General features: G+C 42.2%; 1 protein-coding gene across 1 annotated transcript in view; it reads left to right on the top strand.

Moving 5' to 3' along the window:
• The window catches only part of CDH2 (cadherin 2), a 191,498-nt gene that overhangs the window by 153,397 nt on the left and 30,341 nt on the right, over positions 1 to 7,760 (top strand). The gene's annotated exons all lie outside the window — the stretch shown is intronic.

Below are 7,760 nucleotides of genomic sequence, written 5' to 3'. Positions count from 1 at the left end.
GGAAAGAGAACTAGGTAAGGAAGTAAGATCTAGCTTTTCCCCTAGTATATTCCTGGAACCTTGTGACTACAGCTTAGTGTAACCACAGAAATTTGAGTTTTGTAAGATTTCTGGGCAACACTTCTCCCTGCAACATGAAGTTAGAAACTCTACTGCCTCAGGGAAGGCACATGAAGAAATTCTGAGGGGGAAGTTTCATGAAGTTTTCAAGTGGACTTTTACTGCTACTTTGTGGTAAAAGGACCACACATGAGGAGATGATTGGTCCTTCTGAGCCCGGTAAGATGCACTGCTTGTTCAAATGAAGTTTGTAAAATGTAATGATAGTAAAGTACTTCACAATCACTAAGTAAAAGCAGTAGAGATTGTGAAAATTATTATTATATTTTGAAGTAATAGCAATAGTTTCAAAATGAACAGTGAAGAGTGCCAATTTGATTTTCTCTTAAAAAGCCTTCAGGAAAAGGAAAGTTCTCTATGCACCCCACTCTTGTCCACCAGTGACTCAGTTTAGTGATTCAGATTAGTAATGTATCTCTTCCCCCTTGTGCTCACCTCAGCAAGTTTTCCTGCATCCTGGAGCTCTCTTCCCAAACACTTTGTCCCTTGGTGTCATTCCAGTCATTTTTCAGACATTTTTGAGCTGTTTCTCAACGTAAGTATTCTGCAGTCTTGGGCCTTTCTTTTGGTATCCAATCTATACAATGTTGCCAGACTTATTATGGGACATATTAAGAACTACACCTGTATTCATATGTCCCTTGGTAGCTTGATTTGTCAGTGCAGCGTAACCATATTTAGGACAGAATTCTGTTTCCTTCTACATGTTACATTTATTGTGCAGTTTCTTTATTAGTTGCACAGTAAATTTAGACTGGCTACATGTGCAAATTAACTATTCCACTTTAAAAGGTTATTGCTTGAAAATGTGTAATAAGTTTATAGCCGGTTTCTATCTTGCTTTAATTTGCACTTGTAGGCAGTCCTGCAGCTGGGAGATCTCAGCCAGTGCAGTCGCCCAGCCACAGAGGTGTAGGGAGCACTCCAGGCAGCGGCTGAAAAATCACGGCTGCTGCAATCTCACAGCCATGGGGTGCTCCACTCACCCTACAGGTGGAAGACCACAGCAGCAATCCATGGCTGTGGGGGCTGAGTCCTGCAGCTGACAGGGATTCCTGGTCCCAGCTGTACCTTGCATATGGCACAGCTGGGACTGAGAGCCACCTCGGGTGCAGGGATTCTTAGTCCAGGCTGCACGTGTGGCGCTACTGAGAGTAAAGCCCTATCAGATGTGGGACTTTGTTACAGCAGTGCAATCCCCTTCATGGGAGCATGCTTTCTGCCAATGCAGGGGGAGTGCATGATCAGGCTCCCCCTACGCTTGCAATAAGGCATGAGTGGATCTAACGTACAATCACATCTGCCATGGATGTGTGGCATGGCAGGAGGCATGATTGTGTTGATTGCACATTAGATCCAATCGCAACTGTATGTGCACTTGCAGTGGGGCATAAATTACCATTTTTAGCCACATACTTGGGTGTTATTTACCTTGATTCTGCACTGTGGACATATAAGCATTTGTGCATAGACTAAGTGTGTTCAGTAGGCTATGTGCTGGCCAGGCATTTGTGCATGTACCTGAGTGTAAGTCTTAAAAAAATATATATAGTGAGGAAGGAAGAGGTGGGCCTTTGTTTTATGCCCAATAGCTGAGTGGTTAGGGGTCTTACCCAGACTTGAGTTCTGAGCCCTTGTTATGCAGAGGGAGTTTGAACCTAAATCTTTCTGGCTTCCTAGGACAGCACTCTTAACTGCTGTGCCATAGATTAGGTAGGCATTATTTAATTCCCTTTCTACCACTCCATTAAAGCTGAGCTACTGGCTCTTGTAATTAATAACCATTGCATAGAATGGATGGAGAGCAGTGCAGTGGAAAGGCCCTGTTGGGAACAAAGGTTGAGGATAGAAATCAGGACCTGCTCTTTTCCATGTCAACATCCATCTCACTGAGCTGAACATACTTTAGCTTGCTCTCTTCTTCCCAGTATCAAGAAGAGCACACTGGAGAGAACATTGGCTAATGCCTCACCTGGGTCCTGGTAGTTAGAGTACTGTCCTAGGAAGTCAGAGAGGATCAGATTCGGACTCCCCCTGGATGATGGAGGGGGGGGGGCCTAGAACTCAAGTCTCTCACTTCCTGAGCAAAGCCCCTAACTGCTCAACTTTTGTGGCTAAAAGTAAAGGGCCCTCCTCCTCTTCCTCCTCCTCCTCTTTTGCCTTCTGTCATTAGTTGTAGATTTCTGGCAAGCTGTTTTTTTTTGTTACTTAGATGCACTTACAATTCTACAGAGGGTACACATACGTAGTCATTTATCTACCCAGCTAGAGGATAGCCTACTGCTCGTGTTCAGTTTATATGTGCAGGCCTACACATCCATAGTATAGAGGTAATGTGCTACCTGTGTGTAAGAGCCAAGCATCCTACTTGCAAGGCTAGAAAGCAGCTATTTTGGTAAACCTTCTTCCCTCCTCTTCTCTTTCGTTGAGTCAAGAAAGATGCATGCAAACAAGAAGGGCCACCTTTGTGGCTTTTTGTGTGTTTGTTTGGGTTTTTTTTAATAAAAATTGAAGGATTTTGACAATGACCTCTTGGATATCTCAGGAAATAAAGTTTTAGTATTATAGTCAAGAACTAGGCCCTTAGGTAATTACTCATGTGGCTCAGATAAAATAATCCACTGAGTTGGAGGCTGTAATATGGGATCAGATTCTTAAGCTCAACATATGTTCAGAGCCTGGGATTTTTGTTTCTTTTTTTTCCTTATGAGATACTTTACCATGTAAAATCTGAAGTTCCATCTGTACTTAACTGGGTAGTAAGCATTCTTAATTCTTTTTGTGCAGTGTAATGTGAAATTTAGGAAATGCTGAGTACTTGAAATGTTCCAAAAAGTTCCCTGCAAGTAGCAATCATGTTTGCCCAGACATTTAGCTTAGAGAAGTAAGATGCGGAGTTGTGTACAAAACATTATAAGCAGCAGACATTAGTCATTGACAGCATTTTTTTGAATGATTGTACCTTTGTCACAAATCATAGCAGAAAGCTTTATTCTGCCAGCTCTCATTTTTCTGACATTTCCAGAAAAGCATTTGAAATTACATTACTAGTCTATTTTCAGAATAAGGCTTTCACAGAGCAAAACTGCCGCTCTTTTATTAAAATCAAGTTGGGGGAAGTGTATTCTGTTACCCTGTATCCATAAGTCATCAGTGAATGACAGAAAAACATGCTTTTTTATCAATATTAACATTTGCTCGTGTGTTCTTCGAAAAATGTCAGACTTGACTGAGGAAGAAAGGTGGAAGGCAATGCCTTTGGTAGAAGGCGATGCATAATGTGACTCCAGAGCACTGAACAATCAAACAAAGCCTCTGTCTTCAGTGGCAGAATAAGATGTTCAAAGCTTCCATTGCATCTCAGTGAAAGCACAGCATATTTTAACAAAGTTAGATGTTTCCATAATGCATAGCTTTTTAAATGTTTATATATTTATATATGTTTATTTATGTTAGCAGCCAGGTCTGTCAAAGCCTGCTGTAAACGTCTGCTTATTTCTGAGCAGATATTTAAAGAGTCATCCAATATGATGTTGTATTTCTTTGTTGTTCTTATTTATGGTTCCTTGGGGTACTTGGATACATGTGGTTCATCATGGCATTTAGGTATGGTGTTCGTGCAATCTAAAATCAAATTACTAGGGGATGATTTCCCTTTTTATTGAGGAGACATTTTTGTCTCAGCCATCACTGTAGACTTGACAAACTCTTACAAGGAGGTTTATTATCATCTCACTTATGGCCTTTACATGAGGAATCAAAGTGGAGTTTTCAAGAACAAGCTGTCTGAGTGGTTGCCTTTGAACACTGCTTACCAGTTACAGATCTTATTTCTCAACTCTTGTGAAAAAATGCAACAGCAATTAGAAAACATTAGGCCATTTGGTGCTAGAGATTTTAAATATGATATTTGACTGACTGTGTGGTATTTGACTGGCAGTATTTGAATACAGACCAAATGTTGAGTCTGTCTCTAGATCGTAGTAATCTCTTAGATTAATTTTTGAGGGCAGCAGCATGCCATTTTCAGGATTTGCATCTTGGTGATAATAAAAATGTTTCTGGGGAATATTTGTCCATTCTGATTTTTAAAATGGAAGCAGCCCCAACCTGTATTTTGAACTGTTTTCAGCCTCTGCTAATTGCTTATACAACACTTAATCCTTATGTTTACAACATTGGTGAGGGCTCATGACATTATCTCCCAACCCTGCTTTGGCCTGTGTATTTTATCCTGCAACAGGGTGAAGAAGATCACAGATTTATAATGGTCAGCACTTCTCTTGCTGATTATGAATGTCCAATAAACTGTTTCAATCCAAATTAGTATCCTGCCATTATGGTTTTTCCTTTTCTGAAATGGAGATTCTTCCTCCCCTCCCCTCCTCTCTCCTGCCACCATGATGTTATCACAGTTAACACTTCAGCATGTTGCATACTAGTTAAGGTGGTGTGCTACTGCTGTGGAGCCATAAGTTTGAGCCATCCTCTGGACTTATGAATGCTGTTCCCAGTTGACCCAGGGTTCGGGCTAGGGAATCAAAAGCATCTGAATGTCATGCTCTCCTCTCAGAAATTCACAGGTCATAAGCAGGATAGTCTGATTGGTGACTAACCTTGGGCTCACCTTTGACTTGGCTTAATTTAATGTTTAAGTATTGAAGCTGGCACTTGATTCTCTACCAGCCTGTTGCCAGTCCAGGGAGTTCATTTTCGTGAACTGTTGGTTGAAGTAGCCCACCTATATGTCCAGCAATCCAGACTAATATAGAGCATGGTTTTTTTTCTAGCTGTAGCAACTGGAGGTGGATCAGTGCTTTCAGTCCTGCCTATTACCATGCTTACCTCAACTGCCAGATTGCAGTCTGAGGCCTTTCCCCTTAGAAACATGTCTTCTATTTTGTCTCTGCTCCCCCAGTTTCTTTGATTTCCTGTTGTTGCACCTGTTAGCAAGCATTGACTCTCCTCTTACTTATCTTTCTGACTCCTGATAGAAGGCTTACCTCAAAGTTATAGGTGATTCCACTTACTTTACTCAAAACTTCAGATTGGTTCAGCTCCTTTGCCCATTTGTCTTACATAATCATTTTGGCAGCTTGTAATTGTTTACTGAAAAGCTGTCTTGGATAATGAAACCTTCTATTGCACACCCAAAAGATGTCTCTTGCAGCATCCTCCCTGAAGATGCATTTTAAGAGTGCCTGCAGTTTTCCTCAAGGTCTGCCACCTGCAGCATCACCACTAAGAGTTTTGATTGCCTCCAGGCTTGGAAGGTTTAAGCTGGGTAAAGAAAAAAGTCCTTTACTACTGCAGAGTCTTCCATAAAGAGTCTTTCTTAAGAGACTTGAAAGTAAATTGTTGCCAGTTATGCAAAATAAGAAAAGTAGGTTCTCCTTTTTTCCAAATTGACCACACAAGGTTTCAATTCCTGTTCCTCAAATTAAAATGATTCCAGCTTTCTACTAGTGCAGCTTTTGGGAAGGGGGAATCAGAGTAATAGAATAAAAAAATTAGGGTTGGAAGGGACCCTACTGGTACGTGGTGGAGGTGATCAATTCAGACCATCTAGAGGTGATCAATTCAAACCAACCCCTTGTTTCCATTCATCCAGGACCTCTCCTGATGGCTATGAGTTTTCAAAGATGATGGCCAGCAGCTCTGCAATCTTATCAGCCAACTCCCTCAGAACCCTCAGTTGTATCCCATCCGGCCCCATTGATTTGTATATGTCCAGCTTTTCTAAGTAGTCCCTGACTTGTTCTTTCAGCACTGAGAGCTGCTAACCTCTTCCTCAAACTGTGCTGCCCGGTGCAGTAGTCTGGGAGCTGACCTTGCCTGTGAAGACTGAGGCAAAAAAAGGCATTGAGCACTTCAGCCTTTTCTGCACCCTCTAGCACACAGTTGCCTCCCCCATTCAGTAAGGGACTTGCACATTCCCTGATCCTCCTCTTGCTACCGGCATACTTGTAGAAACCCTTCTTGTTACCCTTCACATCCCTTGCTAGTTGCAACTCCAATTGTCCTTTGGCCATGGGTAACTGGTGCCTCCTGATCCTGGAGGGGCACCAGTGGCCGTACCCACCCTACATGTCGCCTATGACTTTGGCCTTCCTGACTTCATCCCTGCATGCTCGAGCAATGCTGTTATACTCCTCCCTAGATATTTGTCCAAGTTTCTACTTTCATAAGCTTCCTTTTTGTGATTTAGTTTACAGAGAGTTCCCTGCTAAGCCAAGTGGTCTTCTGCCATACTTGCTAGTCTTCCTGTGGATCAGGATGGTTTGTTCCTGCACTCTCAGTAAGGCTTCTTTAAAGTACAGCCAGCTCTCCGGAGCTGCTCTCCCCCTCAGTCTGGCTTCCCAGGGGATCCTGCCCATGAGTTCCCTAAGTGAGTCAAAGTCTGCTTTTTTTTTTGAAGTCCACGGTCCTTACTCTGCTGCTATCCATCCTTCCTTTCCTCAGGATCCTGAACTCAATCATCTCATGTTCACTGCTGCCCAAGTTGCCATCTAATTCTACGTTCCCCACCATTTCTTTCCTGTTTGTGACCAAAGTCCTTCCCACTAGGTTAGCGAGCCTGTCTTCAAAGATTATCTTCCATCTCTTCATGTGGATCCCATCTCTTTCCAGTAATCATTAGCCTGCTTACCCTGTTTGCAGCCCCTATTTGCTGGCTCCGATTAGAATTCCTCACCCCCAAACCCCTAACATCTGTTTTTTTTAAATCTCATTTATGGTAAGATGTTTCTGTAATTGCTCAGAGGTGTGGCTAACGTCGCATCAAATCAGTGGGTACTGCAGTTTACTCAAGAAAACATTGTTGGTTTCTAATAACATCTACATGGCAGCTTTGTGTTCCTTCATTCCCGGTGGTTTCTTCTGGATTGAGGCAATTCAAGTATTTCCCAAGTAGGGGAAAGTTTTACTAATGTACATTCTTTTTCCTGTTGTTACATAGCAGAGTAGCGGTTATTTTGTCCTTTTCGTATCTGAACAAACATTTCAATTCTTTTAAATTAAGGTTGGCACATCTTTGCCAGTCTGTCTCCGAGAGACTTGTACTTATTCATCTTCATGGATGCTTTACTTCAAGGTGTCAAAGACCTGGCCCACAGAGCCCTGGCATCTGGCTAGTGATGCTGCCTCGGGGTCTCAGACTGGACCCACATGTCGCAAGCAGCATGCAACAGTGGCAACACAAGAAATGTTGTTCCACCTGAAGTTCCATAGCCTGGAAATGCAACCAGCAAAAATGGCTCTGAAGATGGACCATCAGCTCCCAGTCAGATGTAATGTCAGACAGTCTATCTTATATAAACTTAAATACATCAAAGAGATGGCATTGCACAAGGAGCTGATGCTCCCTTTCAGCTGTGTAGAGTTCCCTAAGCAGAGAGTTCCCTAAAGGCAGTAGCTTCAGCATCAGTTTTGTTTTTGCTTGTTTTTCCAGTGTTGCTAATATGTTTATCTGAGTACAGAACAAGAAATCAGATCATCAGTGGGTTTAAACTGGCATAGCACTGTTGACCTCAGTAGAACTATATTGACTTACTACATTTGAGGATGTCATCCATGTTTCCATAGGAAGAAATATTGTCATAGTCTGAGTATTCTGATATGTCTGTCTCCTGAAACGTACA

This window comes from Alligator sinensis, unplaced genomic scaffold (genome assembly GCF_000455745.1).
Source record: "Alligator sinensis unplaced genomic scaffold, ASM45574v1 scaffold117_1, whole genome shotgun sequence".
Taxonomy (NCBI): Eukaryota; Metazoa; Chordata; order Crocodylia; family Alligatoridae; genus Alligator; species Alligator sinensis.
This window is presented reverse-complemented; position numbering and strand designations above follow the sequence as displayed.